Source organism: Stegastes partitus, unplaced genomic scaffold, assembly GCF_000690725.1.
Source record: "Stegastes partitus isolate 25-593 unplaced genomic scaffold, Stegastes_partitus-1.0.2 Scaffold356, whole genome shotgun sequence".
NCBI classification, from domain to species: Eukaryota; Metazoa; Chordata; class Actinopteri; family Pomacentridae; genus Stegastes; species Stegastes partitus.
This window is the reverse complement of record NW_007578087.1, coordinates 268,611-285,086: the sequence shown is the minus strand read 5'-3', so window position 1 is coordinate 285,086 and position 16,476 is coordinate 268,611.

The window sequence follows — 16,476 nt, the reverse complement described above, 5'->3', positions numbered from 1 at the left end:
TTTGAAGATAAGCGGCGCCTGCTGCTGCAGTTCATTAGCGTTTAACATACAGAATAATGTTCACCCTTTCCACTAAACAACACTCAGTGAATTACATCATCTTGGGCTGTTTCTTGTTAATGTAATAATTTTGCACTGAATTACAGTGCTGCTTTCCCCCCTTTCCCGACTTCTCTGTTGAATAAAGGCTTAAAATGCTTAAGAAAAAAATACTTTTGGTTGTGTGATGGTAATATGATGCAACATAGTGTATATGATTTCACCTGAACTGGCAACGGATGTAAGTTTCAAACTTTATTGTTACCCGTGTTGCATGCGTGTAGACTTAGCACATATGTGTGACCTGAGGGCCTTTTTCACTGTGTCATATTAATATGTAGTGAGCTCAAGCTAAACTAAGATAAAAAGCAGTACATGGTCATGTATTTCTAGAGTAACTTTATTCCAGAAAAGGCATGTTAAATAACACTAATACTGAAAGTGGGAACACATGCTTTTGATAAGAATATGTGCAACATCAAATACTGTACAAAAGAGTAACTCATCTTGTACAAGCTGCTTCCGCTCCCCCTGCTTGCCTCAGTGTGAGGCCATTTGCTCTAAAAGTGGCCTCCTGTCACACCACTGAGGTATGAAGTGGACGCTGTAGGTGTTTAATGTATCAGCTCCTCACAGAGGAGGTGAAACGATTGTGTCTCCAGGGTGTTGGGTGCAACCCCATGACAGCCAACCTTTTCACTCCTTTGTTTATGCTCTTGGCCTCTCCCGTGTTGACACTGATCCCCCTTAACACCAGTGCTGGTGATGCTTAAGGAACAATTGATGACATGTAGTGCGACAAAGCCTGAGACTCATCCAGTTAGCTGCGATTCCTTCTGCTCAGTGGCACTGTGCTAACTTGTATAGGAGGTGCAGGAGTGTGGTGTCTCCAGCTGCTTACTCTAGACAGTGAAGTCAGGTGTCTTGCTTTGTTAGAAATTATGAACAGCTCCTTCATCTGACAGATGATTCCCTTTCACTATTTGACTTCTCTGCCAGATTCTTGCAATCACCACAGAAATAGAGGAGGAATGCATATACATTCATGGCCGTTGAATTTGCAGCTGTGAGGGTGAAAAGGCAGTGGATGGTTTGGAGCCGGAGAAAGTACTGTAGCCAATCTGATTGTTACACTACTTTGAAAAGCGTGAAGGACGAGAAAATGAGTCTTTTAGATGATAAAATAATCTTTTTCAGGACTGCACTGCTGTTTCTCTGTTTTAGCATCTTGTCTGTTGTTTGGGGTTACAAAGAATAGAGTGAAAGAACTCCATTAGGCTCAAATTAAGGCAAACCAAATTTTATCCTCACTTAAAAGCAAAGTTGAAAACACTCAAGCATATTTTTACCCCCCTAGTGTCCTTCTGATTTCACCTTGAATTGATTTCATCATTTTTGTTCTGCACTTTGCAGGAGTCCCCAACGGGAGGCACTGTGAGACCATTTTAAAACTATTACCACCACAGAGCAGCTCACAACACACCTTTGCACTTATTGCACTTTGTAGAGTCTCGTATTTGTATGTCATCAAATGTTAGTTTAACTCATTAGCAGTGCTCATCCTGCTCTGCAAGTTCTGATACCTGCATCAAAGGAGATCAAGGCCGTGTAATGAATGAGTGTGTGTGAACATCAAGGTATCCAATTATACTAGTAATTAGACTTGTTTGAACATAGACTCGTGTTTTTCTGGCTCGCAGCCATCCTTGTGAGGTAAGTAAAAGCCCTGCAGGAGCAAACTGAGCTTATGCCTGGAAGACCAAGTCTGCTGATGTCACTATCACCACTGATCTCTGTTAATGAGCGTGCGACCCTCCTCCTCATCCTCCCTCCTCCTCCTCCTCCTCCATCCCTTCAGAGAGATGCTGCTCCATCCGTAAACTCCTTTTGTTCTCAAGATTTATGGAATGCCGTCATCTTCTGACGTGGCCGCTCAACACAATGCGTAACAGCCAGTGTAATTGTCTCCCCATTACTGAATGCTGTGAAACTTTTCATCATGTCATGGGACCCCAGGGTTACTGGAGCATTTAAGCGTGGACTCTAACAGCCCAGCAGGACTGTTGATCACCGGCTGCGTTGAGAAGGCTTTGTGTGCTTCTCAGTACCACCTGCTTTCCCCCCCTATTTTACGTAATGCAGACTCGCTCACTGCAATGCCTTCTGGGATATGGGTGTGAGGTGAGCTGCACCCAACGCTGACCTCCTCTCTTCCATCACACGTGTTCCCCCCCTCTCTTTTTTCGAAGGCCCCACTCCTTTTCCCCGATATCTTCTCCCACTTCAACACAGTCCTTCCTCTGGCTCTCCATCCAGCTCCTGCTCCCTCTTTCTCTCTCTGCCCCCCCACCACCACCACCACCCTGCCTTCCTCTCTCTCTTCAGGCAACAGTGTCGGCAGCCGGGCGATGACAGCTCCTCTCTCATTCAACCGCTCACTGGAGGCAGGGAGCGGCCATCCATCCATCAGCACGGCAGCAAACCCCATCCACTACAAAGTCATTGTGACTAGCAAAATAGTAACGGCCTTTTAATCAAAACATTTACCCCTGTGTAAAAGTAAAACACAAGCAGCTCGTATCAGCAGGTTGAGGCAGACTCCTCGCCTTAGAGATGTGTGCGAGCAGATCGTCTTGGAGGTGCATTCCTTGCCGCCCTGGTGGTAGTCTACATAAACAGACAGTAGAGGTTGGAGGAGAGCCCGTTTGGGGAGAAGTCATGCGTGGCTGCAGGAAAGTGCGAAAGGACCACAGTTTACAATGAAGCACCATGCAGGCTTATTAAGTGGCGAGAGGAGCACAATGGCTGACACAATCCAGTGTTATTTGAGTTTGCTCTTGAGCTGCTGCTCACTGTTATGCCTTGAAGATGAAGTGGCACTTAGAGTGTGCATTTCATTTGACCCCTGAGACTCTCATGTCATGCAGTTGTGCTCTGCAGTCACGGCTGATTCAGGGAATGCTGATGATGCTAAGCACTTGGGAGGGTGATTCATTTGGGAGGTGTGCGCGCATGTGTGTGTGTGTGTGTGTGTATGTGTGTGTTTTCCATGTGTGTAGGAGCAGCGGAGCCCGTGCATGTATGTGTGTGAGGAAAAGGAATGGTGGTATTATTTGTCTCTTGTGTGTGCAGACTTGATGTCTGACTGTGTTTTTTGCAACACTACAAGATGATGCCGTATTGAATTTGATAGGATTTCCATTTCATTCCCTGCATGCTTTAGTGTCTGGACGGGGAATTCATCATGTGTGCATCCGTTTGAAGTCAGTATGGAGCACATATTGGAAAGTCTGCATTCATCTTAACATATTGTCATTGGTATACGTCCAGGTGATCAAAGAGTTGCTGTTTTGAGTTGCCCACATTTGCACAAAAGGTATTTGTGCAGAAATCAGGCAGGAGCACAGGAGTAATTAGAGAGACAGACCAGCACAAGAAAACACAGCTATGACTTCACAGAACATGGTCACACACGTCATTTGCAATTTAGCTTAACACAACGCAGAAAGGGACTTAATCCGTTCCACTATTAACCTATTAACACCAATACATTGCAGTTAGAAATGTCTAGAAAGTTGTTTTGATGCATTATGCATGTATGAATAAGTCAGGCTGGAATGAGGGGGGAATAATGCATACCGTTTCTGCATTTTTACGTCATACAGCCAAATGTTCTGACTCTGTGGACGATTGCAGAGCCTCAAGGTCTCGTTCTCACCTCACTGATGGACACAGCGGACTTCAGACGTCTGGAAAGCTGTTGAGTTGGTGTGACATCAGCAAACGGTACTCAGCGGAGCAGGAGAAGCCCTTAAACATGACTATAGTTCTGCCTAGCCTCTGCTCATATTCACACTTAACAGCAGAACAAACAATGACAGGGCAGGGAGGAATTGCAGACACCTCACCCAGCATGTGTGAAAATAAATCTGCTCGAGGGTGGAGACCTGTGTGTCTTCAACAATCATGGAAATTTCAGTGGCCACGCCACAAAGGAGGACTATATGCGTTTTAATAAAGGCATTTCATTACAGTGTGTGCATGTCATGCGCTCATGTGCAATTTCCATGTTTCATTGAAGACCTCCGTGGAGCTCTTTTCACTGCCAGGATTTAAACCGAAAATGTATTTCATCAGTATCATTGTTCTTGATCTCTGTGCTTGTCATCAAACAGATTAATTGCATTTTGCCAAGTGATAAAGTAACACATTGTGTTTAACCGCATGATAATATTTGGAGGAGAACATCAAAGGGAAATTGTAGCAGCTTTGTCGCTTTCAAGGGCCTTTTTGAAAGCTGAAACACTGTCTGTCTGTGTTTAAACTTAACCACCTCTTTGCCACTGAAATCTCCTCATGGAAAATCTCATGTGTAGACAACCCTTTTCTCCTCAGAGATAGTGAGAACAAAAGGCAATCCTCTTACTGAGGCTCATTTTCATCCCTTTGGGTGGACTTTCCATAAATTCAATTGATTATATCAATATGTATTATTTAGCTGAGTGTAAGGAAGTGGTTGTTAAGTGCCAATGCTGAGATACAAACAGAGAGAAAACAGAGTGGCACAATGGACACGGAGGGCAGCTGGAAAGTCTATCATCTCTCAGGTTTAGATGCTGTTTGTTTTGTATTGTTTGCCCGCCTCCAGTGTCCCCCAAGGGTGCTTATCTGTGGCGGTGGACTCTTTCCATGAAGCACAAACACAGTCACAACATACTCAATGCCACATAGAAGGAAACGGTACCAATAAATGCGACCCATCTGTGGATGTTTTGTATCTGCTCATGAACAGGCAGTGAGAACACATAACAGCAATAACCCGAACACAAATATGGGAACATCCTTTTTTCCCATACTGCCTCATAAAACAGATTACTCACTGATGGTGCAGCGGGGAATAGACTGAGGTAGACAGTAGAAGGCCTCATTGGGTTCTGATGATCCAGTCTTACTGACGCAACTACGTCAGCTTCACATGGGACCAAATCAGTCTTCTTCCACCATTGGTGTCTGTCAGTCATCCTCATGAATAAACACTGCTCTGCCTATATACACACACACAGTATGACCTGTATTTATCAGTCAGTCACTCTCAGGATTAATGATATGGAACCATTTGAGCATACATAAACTTTAAAGACTTCTTGCCTACTTTATGAAAGGCAGTAATGAAAAATCCAGGTGCTACTTGGCAATAATCAAAAAAATCTTATTTTTCGCCTCTCCTAGAATTTCGTGTTGCAGAGTTCACACTCACCTGAGGCCCCAGTTGCAAAAAGACGGAGGTTAGCTCAAGTGTCAGCGTTCTGGTACCAGATGTGCACACTCCAATCAGAGCCAGATCATGCAAACAACTGAGCTCTGACAGAGTACTAATGTGGCATAAAGAAAATGTGGGTGACAACAGCTCATCTGTCTCCTGCAACAGCAGCGTACAGTAATTTATGAGCACCCCATTTGAACCATACACAAATGAATGCTTTCCAAGATTACATGCTCATAAATATTCTGATGACTGCCTTGAGTAAAGAGGTGACCCCATCTATGACAGTAATTTACATTTCAAAGGTTGCAAAAACACTTAAATGACTTGGGTTTTTTCTTTCTTTCTTTTCCTTTCCCCTCTGAAAATTTGAGTTTGAGTTGACTGTTTTCCCAGTCCTGCATGGAAAGGGTCTGGAGTTATCATCGTGCAGGAGATTCCAGAGCAGGTACTTAAGGGAATCTGTTTCCATGCTCCAATTTAACATACGGGGGCAGAGAGTCAGAGAGGCTGAGGGTGGAATAAATAGAACAGAGGGAGACGATTGTGGGAGGGAGAGAGAGAGAAAAGATGGCTGAGGAGTAATGAGAGCGAGGAGCAGACAGGAGGGTAAACAAAGCATAGGTAAAGGAGATTAAGAAGATACATGAATGTGGGCGTGCTGACAATGAAAGATCCAGGTACAAGCAGCAAATCGAAAGCATATGGGGATGGAGGGGGGAGCTTACTGATTTAGTAATGCAGTCCGAGCTCCCAGCACAGACAGAGAAGGCAGCCAAAGGTGGCACGGTTACTGAGTTGTAAACGACATTAAGTAATCCCAACCTTTGCATTTAAAGCCTCCTGGCGTATCCACTAACGTGTCTCATGGTCCGTGTTACCAAAACAAACTGGGTGACCGTGTTTTGTTCTGTTTTGTGAGGAATGTAACAGATGCAGACTGGAGCCGCAGGGGGCTGGTTAGTAGTCATAGCACATGTTGTTGACCTTGTCTGCACCCCCAAGAAACCTGGACCGGTCGCTGTATCTGATACATACATGCCTTTGAAGTGCAGACAGACGGACAGACAGACAGGCAAGAATACAAACAGGGCACATGTGCCATTTCAAATCACTGCCTGTGCCAGCAGGAGCACTTCATTAGCGTACTTGCTTTTAAAAATAGAAAATAATACATAAACCATGTGTCTCGCAAGTTGTTACTCATACTGCAAAGACATTTCCTCTCAGTTTGTACAACACGGTTTCGTGCCTGAGGGTTCACACTGTGTAATCAGTCATGATGATAGAAATTTATACCAACAAAAACTTGCATGTTGCCAACAGAAACCGGTTATTGTTTAAAGTGGTGTGGTTTCTGAATTTGTGAGACTTTTTCTCTGGTAGAAAAAAAAACCCAGTGCATTCAGATAAATGGAAATGGAAATGAAAGAGTCTGCAGCCATGAAAGCAGCTCTGTGAAGTTGTATTTACAGTAGTTATAACTATATGCTACTGTCAGCTGCTGGCATGACGATGTTAAGCTGATATAACATTAACCATGTTGATGGTGATCATGTCCACTCATGTTCATGATCATATTCAGTGTGTTGGTGTTTAATGAAAAACTCTGGAAAATTCCTTAAGATTCATCCTCTGGGCACCATGAACAGCACTATTCAATAATAAATTTAAATCTAGATGAAAGTAGTGGACCAGCTATCATCTGTGTATTTACACTGTAAGAATGGCTAATAATAAAGGAAATGGTGTTTAGCAGCATGTAAGTAAAATTCTGTCTCTGGTCATTGATTAAAACCCCAAAACTCATCCATCCATCATCTATACACCACTTAGTCCTCACTAGGGTCGCGGGAAGCTGGAGTCTATCCCAGCTGACTCAGGGTGAAGGCAGGGGACACCCTGGACAGGTCGCCAATCTATCGCAGGGCTACATTTAGAGACAGACAACCAAGCACACTCACATTCACACCTACGGACAATTTAGAATCACCAATTAACCTCAACATGTTTTTGGACTGTGAGAGGAAGCCGGAGAACCCAGAGAGAACCCACGCTGCATGGGGAGAACATGCAAACTCCATGCAGACAGATCCCGGGCGTCCTAACCGGGACACGAACCGGCGACCTTCTCGCTGCAAGGCAACGGTGCTAGCCACCTTGAAGCCCCCTAAAACCTCATATTTAGATGTTTTTTTAAATTTATGATTTTACAAGAAATGAATCCCTTCCTCACTTAAAATGGCTTAGATAGAAGTGGTTGCTTCTTCTAAAACAGGTGGCTCTCTGATGTCCCTGCTTCCCTCTCCACCCACCCCTCTTTACATGCTGCAGCTCAAGCACACCAGCTCATCTTCGATTCTGATGTAAAACACACAATGGAAAGTTGTAATATTGGAGCAATTCATCCATACACATTCAAAGTAGAAACAGATTTACTGAATGCCTCGCCCTGCTGATAAACAGATGCATTAGATTTGTTATATATAAAGTCTGAATCTGTGTTCTGGAAACAGTCAACGGTTGACTGCTGCTTCAAGACGGAACCTCTCAGCCATCACATTAAATGCCTGTTTCGCTCATGATGTGTCTTCTAGCATATAAAAAGCATCATATGGACATGTTAACAAAGTTTCAAAAAAAGATTCTCTTCGGAGGGTGTCTTTAACGAGATATTTTGTCAACGTTTGTCACAAAGTATAAAAAGTATTTTGGATTTTAATGCCACAGCACCTTTTATCAGCAGGGAAAAGCTGGTTTCATTGAAGGTCTTTTCCACTGATGTATTTTATTTTAAATGCTCCATCTTTCCATTGGCAGTGTCATGTAAACCCTGGCAGCTGACTTTGCCTCCCCTGCACTGGATCCAGTGTTACAGTCCCACTGCTGTCAGGAGCCACCAGCCAGACCGACAGCTGCCTGGAGAGAGATCCTCGTGAGTCCAAACAGAACCTTAGTTGGGGTCCTTTGGGTCTCAGCATGACTGTAAATCCTCACACAGCCTGTGATGTCCAAAATGTTCCCATTGCACGCAGATATATTCACTCCCACAGACTGCCGACTTTACCTACAGTAACCCCAACGCCTACTATGGCATGCCATTCCAAAGAATTTGACAACATAAGTAATTACTGTCGAAAGAGGGCAAACACAGATTCTTCTTAATGTGTGTGATTCATTGATGGGAAACAGTAACTGAACGGATAGAAACATGTTTCCCTTGGATAGTCATGCTTAATATTATGAGCAACTGTTGTAGTCTGGCTTGGATAGATTTCAGGCTACTAAGAATGGCACTGCTGTGGTTTTGCTTCAGTTAATCTTCTGTTGATTTTTGTCATTAGTTATTGCACCAGAGATACGCTCCTGACGTGAAATACAAGCATATGTAGAGTCGAATGTAAACTCACGCTGCCGGTGGATGTTGCAGCCACAGATATGCGTTGTATATACGACAGTGTTTCCGTCTCCATGACAGCAAATTCAACTTGCCCACATGTCATCAGGTGGCTGATAATGGACACGTCTTGTAGTGATGATGTCACTACCTCCACACAAAGGAGAGCTCCAGCATTAAATAGAGTGTAGAAGAGACGTCTCATTCGCAAAAGAGCTCTGTGTTGAGTTAGGGATTAGGGGGGAATTAGAGTGCCAGTGTCACCTCCAAATAGTTCTTCCATCTTTTAAAGTCACATAAAAGTTAAATCTATGCACTTGGGCAGCGACGAGAACTCTGTTACATTGTATTTTCCATTTGGATTCAATAGCCAAGAAAAATATGGCATAACCAGCAGTGCTACATCAAAGTCTGGGGTTGCAAAGGGAGGAGAAGGGAAAGAGAAAGCGACTGAGAGGGAGGAGGGGTACGGTTCATGTTGCTCCTGTGTACCCCACTCCCTCTTCCCGCCCTCTGGCAAGAAACAGGCATGCACTACCTCAACGCACCAACGCTAAAGCTATGAGTCGGGACGGAGGCCTAACTATTTAGCCTCTGCAGCCATACACCCTTCACACTTGACACTTCTCCCTGCAGTCCCTCAGTGCATTAGCATAACAAATTTTTCCACTTGAGGTAGTTCTCTTGTAGTTCTCTTCGGCTGCGCAGGATCTTTAAGGGAACGTCTGTTTTCTCGCGGATGGATGGACGCTGATGGGACAGTCGCTGTGGTCCGTATGTGCCACAGGCTGCATCTCTGGTGTCCGGGCCTCTCATAAAGGCCCAACCACTTGTGAAAGCTCCTCTCATGTTACCTGGCTCAGAGCAGCGCTCAGTGGATCTTTAATGTTTATGATTCTTGCTTTTTTCGCACCCAGCCTAATACAAGACCGGATACTTATTCATTTTGAATCTAATCATAGTGACAGTGTTTTGATAATAAATCTGCTATAAATATTATTCTTATAGTTACAGTAAATCACATGATGCCTTGTACGTGAAAGGGGTTGCTCATAGTGATAATACCACACCCAAATCCTACAATTTATGGCTCTATGGAGTTTTCAGCATTTTTCACATTTTGTCTCTTCTGTAGTGGAACTTATATATCACCATGCTTACTGTTGTGCAGACATTAAATACAATGCTTTTTCAAATGTACACATCTAGTGGACGAAATAAGAAAAGTACGTCAACTTGGATGTAAAACATGCCATTTTTAATTCTATGTAACATTACAGGCGTGATCTGCCTGTTCATGGTCATTTATGCATGTTTGATATTTCATTCTAAAGCCTTTATCGGTCAGTGCAGATACTAACACCACTATCGTTGTGCATCTCTTGCTAAAACAGGTAGCTGTATTCAATAAGAAAATACATATTGTTTGCTGCCTGCCCAGAACTGCACAAACAGACAGATGATGCTTGCAACATTCAGGTGGACGTAGTTGAGCATTTACTAGTCAAAGAGACAGATCCTTAAAAGTTTATGGAGACCGAAAAAATAGCTAAAGAGAGCACGACTTACATTCTGGAGGTAGCTAAGAAGACATCTATAAACTTACGTTAATGTTGCCCTGTTTGCTATCATGTCATCATATCAAGTTAATCGGTGATAATGTGTCAGCGCATGTTTCTGCTCACAGTGCTCGAAAAACTGTCTGACAAAGAGTGAAAGAAGAAGACAGAATGAAGTGCAGCAGCTGTCCAGACAGCCTTGCTCAAAGGCAGAATGATTCCTTCTGTTTTGAATTTGATAGACACTCATATCGTCACCCTTCAAAGCCTTAAAATCTGCTTTGTCTGAAGCATCGGAGGACACTTACGCATGTCCTCCTAACCCAGAGTGTTCAGTGTAGACATGGCATCTTCCTCTCGCTGATGCCGTCAGCTTTGGAGTTGCACCTGTAGATGTGCCAGCCGCTGCAACCTTGACAGATAGTGATGAGACTGTGTTATTTTGTTCTTTTGGAAGGTGACGGTGGTTTCTGTGAACTCCGCTGCACACTCTACTTTGAACTCCAGTGTTTGGTCACGCTGAGGACAGCTGGGGTCAGATAATCCCCATCCCTGACGTCTGCGTTCAGCCCCTAATAGAAAACAGACACCATTAATAGCAGATTCCTGCCTGTGATTAATGATATTGATTCAGTTTTCCAAGTCTGTGTTTTTCTCCTCCTGAAATATTTCATCAGTGTTGCCATGGCCAATTAGTCTGATTGCTATGCACTGGCATCAAAGCCGGCTTTGAGAACAGGCCTGATGGGTCCTGGGCTGAGAGCTCGACATGCACAAGGACTGGAAAACAAGCATGATGTCTCTTATTAGAACCTTTCTCACATAATCAAACAAGACTTAGGGGAAATGTCAGCTATTTCAGCTATGCTTTTACGTCTGCTTTCACAAATGGTGACGAGGACCAGTATCTACCCTAAACAGCCACCAGGGGGTTGCAATAGGTGAGAGCTGCCTGATGCACAGACGCAGTGGTAAAGAGATGAGAGGACTGCGAATACACATGCCATGATAAATCAACTTTTATTACGCAAATTCAAATGTACTATGGTTGATTGGGAGACATTATCACATGGCTGGAGAGATTAAAGCGGAAAGTGGAAATCTTTTCATAATTAAATCACTCACGAGGAAATGTCATTCAAAAAGAAAATATCATTCAACGGGGGGATTTACGGATGCAGCACCAAAAGGACAAGTGGAAACAATTAGAAGAGAACTGAGCAGGAAAAGACTGGTCAACGAACCACAAACACCTACTTCATTCTTCTTCTTTCAGCTGTTGCATTGTGTTGAGCGACTGAACCAGCTGCACCTTAGGACACCTGACACAGGTACACCCTCTCTTCCGTGAATCATTTTCCTATTCCATTCAATTTGAAATGCACCATGGAGACAAATGTTATTAAAACAAGACTCCGTGAGACATAACACGATTTGACATTTGATTGTAACCCTGATTAGGCCGTGACAAATGATTTGATTGGTCATAAGGTTTTTGCGCTTCTCACGTGCAGAGGTACAAACCCATTGCTGGTGCTTTATTTTCCACTAATTTGACATCTGTTTGCCACAAGCTGCAGTGAAGTGGATGTCATAACTAAACAAGGCAAATAAGAGTCAGGCACAAACCAGCTGCCACTTGGCTGAATGTCACATTAATGGGGTCCGTCAGAACTGTAAAAAGCATTTTTAATTTCTGTGATTAACCACAAAACAATACAGACTATGATCCAGAACAACACAGATCAGAACACAGCGTGCCTCTCTTGAGTGTTACTGGAAAACATCAAGCAGTGAGTCTTTTCACTGTGTGCTATTCTTTTAAAACAGGAAAAAAATATGAAAATGTGAATTTAATTTCAATTGTTTCGATCTTTTCTTTGAATTAATCTATTTAAAAAAAAGCTCGACATGAATATATGAAATTAGAGGGAAATAAACTTTAAAGCTGTTATGTTCAACATTTTACTATCAACAATGGATCAGATTAGTTTATGTAAAGAGAATCATCACCTGATTTTTAGGATCTTTCCGAACAGGTTTTGCTTCACTCTTTTCTCTCCAATCAGCCTCATTTCAGCTTTGAACATATTGTCAGAGAAAAACAACTGAAGTTAGCAACTAGCTGGTGAACACAAAGGAGTGTTTAACATTAAGGTGCCTAAACCTAACCGAGTAAGTCACAAAATTAAGCCAAACTAAGTGGAAAAAATGTTGTTCCTATAAGGGATACAAAGCTCAGCCTCCTGAATGAAAATCCTGTGACCTCCTCCACTCCTCTCACCTCCTTAAGAGGGTCTTTTAAAGTGGACAAACTCCAATATGTCCACCTGCATCAAATATCGGTGGAGGTGGTAACAATCTTTAAAACATCAGTATTTGATCCATGAAAATGGGAACAGGTTGATTTAATATATGGGTGCTGATGCACATATTTATCTCTTAATTGAATAATTATTGGCCTTTTTCTCTCACTAATATGTTGTTTTCCAATCCCACAATACCACAAATAAAACATGATAGTTGCATGTGTAAGCTTGAATATAGAATGCATGGAAGTGTCAAGCAAGCAGTTGAAGAGTTCATTTGCAAAAACAGATAACTCCACCTTCACAAACCTTCAGAAAACCCACTTTTCTATCGTCTACCTGAGACAAGATCATCCATCCATCCAATATCTATACACTGCTTTATCCTCACTAGGGTCACGGGGGGCTGGAGTCTATCCCAGCTGATTTAGGGTGAAGGCAGGGGACACCCTGGACAGGTCACCAGTCTATCGCAGGGCCACACTTAGAGACAGACAACCAAGCACACTTACAATCACACCTAGAGACAATTTAGAATCACCAATTAACCTCAATATGTTTTTGGACTGTGTGGGAGGAAGCCAGAGAACCCGGAGAGAACCCACGCTGCACGGGGAGAACATGCAAACTCCACGCAGATAGATCCCGGATATCCTCACCGGGACGCGAACCGGTGACCTTCTTGCTGCGAGGCAACGGTGCTAACCACCGATCCACCTTTCAGCCCGAGAGAAGATCAATCAATCTTAAGTTATCTCTATTTTTGTCATGTCATTTCTACCAAGTCAAATCCACTCAACTTCAGTTTGATTGATATTATCTCAAGCAAACAACAAAATTCTACGTTTTCTGAAAAGCTACAAAAGTTGAGTTATCCCTTTTTGCAAATGACCTCTTCAGTCGCTATTCTAATCCTGGCTGTTCAGTATGTGATGAACGTTCCTCACTCACCGCACATGTTAAGGTAGCATACTGACTGACTGCAGGGACGGTGTGATATATGTGCTGGTGCTTATAGGATGCATTAAATTAGCCTTGTTTTTGTTCCTGCTGAATTAAAATAAAGTAGTTAAATCGCGTAATGTTGCCAAAAAGCTACAATTTGTACACATCGTACAAAAAACAAGACATGCCTTGTTTGGTTTTACTTGATAAGACTTTAGAGAAACTCTCATCGCTGATTTTGCTTCTGTAATGTGCAACCAATTAAACTGAATTACCTTAGCACACGATCTGCAGCTCGTGGCAAATGATCTGTTTCTATTGGCTTTGTTGAATGAGACTGGAGAGCATGTTTGGTGTGTGAACTGAAGGGAGGGAAGAGTTACTGACATTGTTCACAGACACTTCAGGCTTTGAGAAAAGTGTTTTTTTACATGTTCATTTACATGCATGTCCCGAGGATGTTAAATTCGTTTGGAACGCAAGTGAAATCAGTTACAAATAATATGTTTTCCTTCTCGCTAATACTGCAGACAGCCAAATCCGCTCCTTCCTCCCAGAATGATCTGTGCTTTACAGCCCAAATGGCAACAGAGAGCACTTTAATGGTGCTGAAATTTGTGCAACATGTGGTTCACAAGTAACATACCAGAAACAGGAGCGGGGGCGAGGCGGAGGAGGGGGGGGAGACGGGGCGCTTCGTAAAAGCAAAATGGTGCACCGTCATGTTACAGCGGCGGCTCCCTCTGAACACGTCTCACCAAGAGCTGAGTGTTTGTTGCGCACCGTGAGCCCAAACATGCTAACGAGGCTTTATCGATTCAGTAATGACATTCTCGTCCACTCTATCTCCACAGGGTGCCCCACCCTAACTCGATCCAGATGAGCTCCATCATGTCATACTTGGAGGGGAACCAATCTTACATGACAGAAGTGGGTGGGTATTTCTGTACTTCTGATAAAAATGGGGAGAGTAGGAAAAACATTTCTAAAGGGACACTCTATTAAAGAAAAAAGCATGAGGCCTTTTCCACAGCTGTTTTGCACATTGGCCTGAGCGGAGCAGCGCGGCTGGTAATGGAGTGATAGGCAGTGTGAAGGCTCGCTCCACTGAGGGCCATTTTACGGTTTTCAGGGTGTTGAAGAAGTACACGAGCAGGACCGCACACACTCGCAGCTTGTTTCTCACACAAACACAGATGGAACGTCGAAGTGTCCGTGATTAAACATACAACATTGAAATCGTGGAAACATTTAATTTTACTTCACCCTGCTTATTTTCTTAAAAAAAACACATGAGCAGATTCATATTTTAAAATGTCCATTTTCATCACAATAATTTGTTTTTTCAATCGATGCAACTGGATTGGCGACACATCAGTTTGTTCTAACAGGTCAAAGGTCAAAAAGTTTTGTGCGAGGGCAGACTGGACTGAGTGTCTTACAGGTCGGAGACTGTCTTTAAAGACGGACAATGTGTCGCCACTTCCTGCCATTGTGCAGGGGTAAAGCCACGATATTTGCAAAATACGGGAGCTGCACTCGCTTCCTCAGCTTGACCGCCAAGAGCCAAGTGATCCCAGGAGTCGCAGCGGAAAGATGAACCAGCCAAAACCAGCCGGTAACTAGCAGCTGGAGCCAGTTTTAACATCAGAGTAACAACCTTTTAACTTGAGGCAGGACTGAAGCAGAAACAGCAGGACATCCACTTGCTGATTTAAAGATTATCCTCACAGCAACGGAGTAATGGCAACATTTGTTGTTTTGTTCTTGGGACCGTGAGTGGTAGAAGCATCCCAAGGCTTAGCTGTGGCTCAGTGTAATCCTATACATGCTCTTTATGTTTTATATATATATATATATATGTGTGTGTGTGTGTGTGTGTGTGTGTGTGTGTTTCTTCATAGTTAGATAGTTTCTGGTTGTGACAAATGAAACTTAAAAGAACAATTTAAGATCAACAAGGCTTTTTTTCAATAACCTCACTGGCTGATCTTTTTAATGTTCATATAAAAATATGTAGATTTGATGTAACTGTCTGAAAAACTCTGCGTATATGTAAAGGATTTAAAGAGATTTGTTTTTAAACGCACATCATACGTGATAGAATATAATAGCTGAGAACATGTGGAAAGACTGTGAACTTCGTTGCACTGAATTGCGGATTTAGTCCATTATCATTTTTGTATTTGGGATTTTTGGGCAGGCCAGAAATAATGGCTCAGTGACTCACTGGAGCCAGACTTACTGTGACCTTTCCCCCTAACATTGCAATGCTAAAGGCAAGACACTGGGGATGGGTCACAAGATGATTTCCAGAAATCAAGTACAATTTAAAAACTATTGGAAAAAGCATATTTTAACCACGATTTTCATACAAATGACAAAAAAATCTGCTGCTCCTACAAGCTGTGTGTTCGCTCAGGACCACAGTTAACGCATGGAGATGATTTTGACTGACGTATTTTGCAACTAGCTTATATTAGAAATAACATTGTTGTTTGTAGGCTGCTGTGTTCTTTGTGTTGTCATTATGCATGGGTTTTAAACAGGTCTATTAGTGAGTATAAATGTTACTTAACCCACTGAACCCTAAAATCAGGTTTGAATGTTATGTTAAAAAAATGCCAAAATCACCCTTTTATAAGAGCCACACACTGCAACTTCACAAATCTAAAGGTGATTCTAAATTGTCTGTTGGTGTGAATGTGAGTGTGCTTGGTTGTCTGTCTCTAAGTGTGGCCCTGTGATAGACTGGTGACCTGTCCAGGGTGACCCCTGCCTTCACCCTAAATCGGCTAGGATGGACTCCAGCTCCCCCGTGACCCTAGTGAGGATAAAGCGGTGTATAGATGATGGATGGATGGATGATGTAACATATTCATTGATTCATTTTGAACACTTCAAAACTCAGCATTGACTCTGATATATTAAAAAAAATGCTATCTGTAACACAAATTGCGTTGT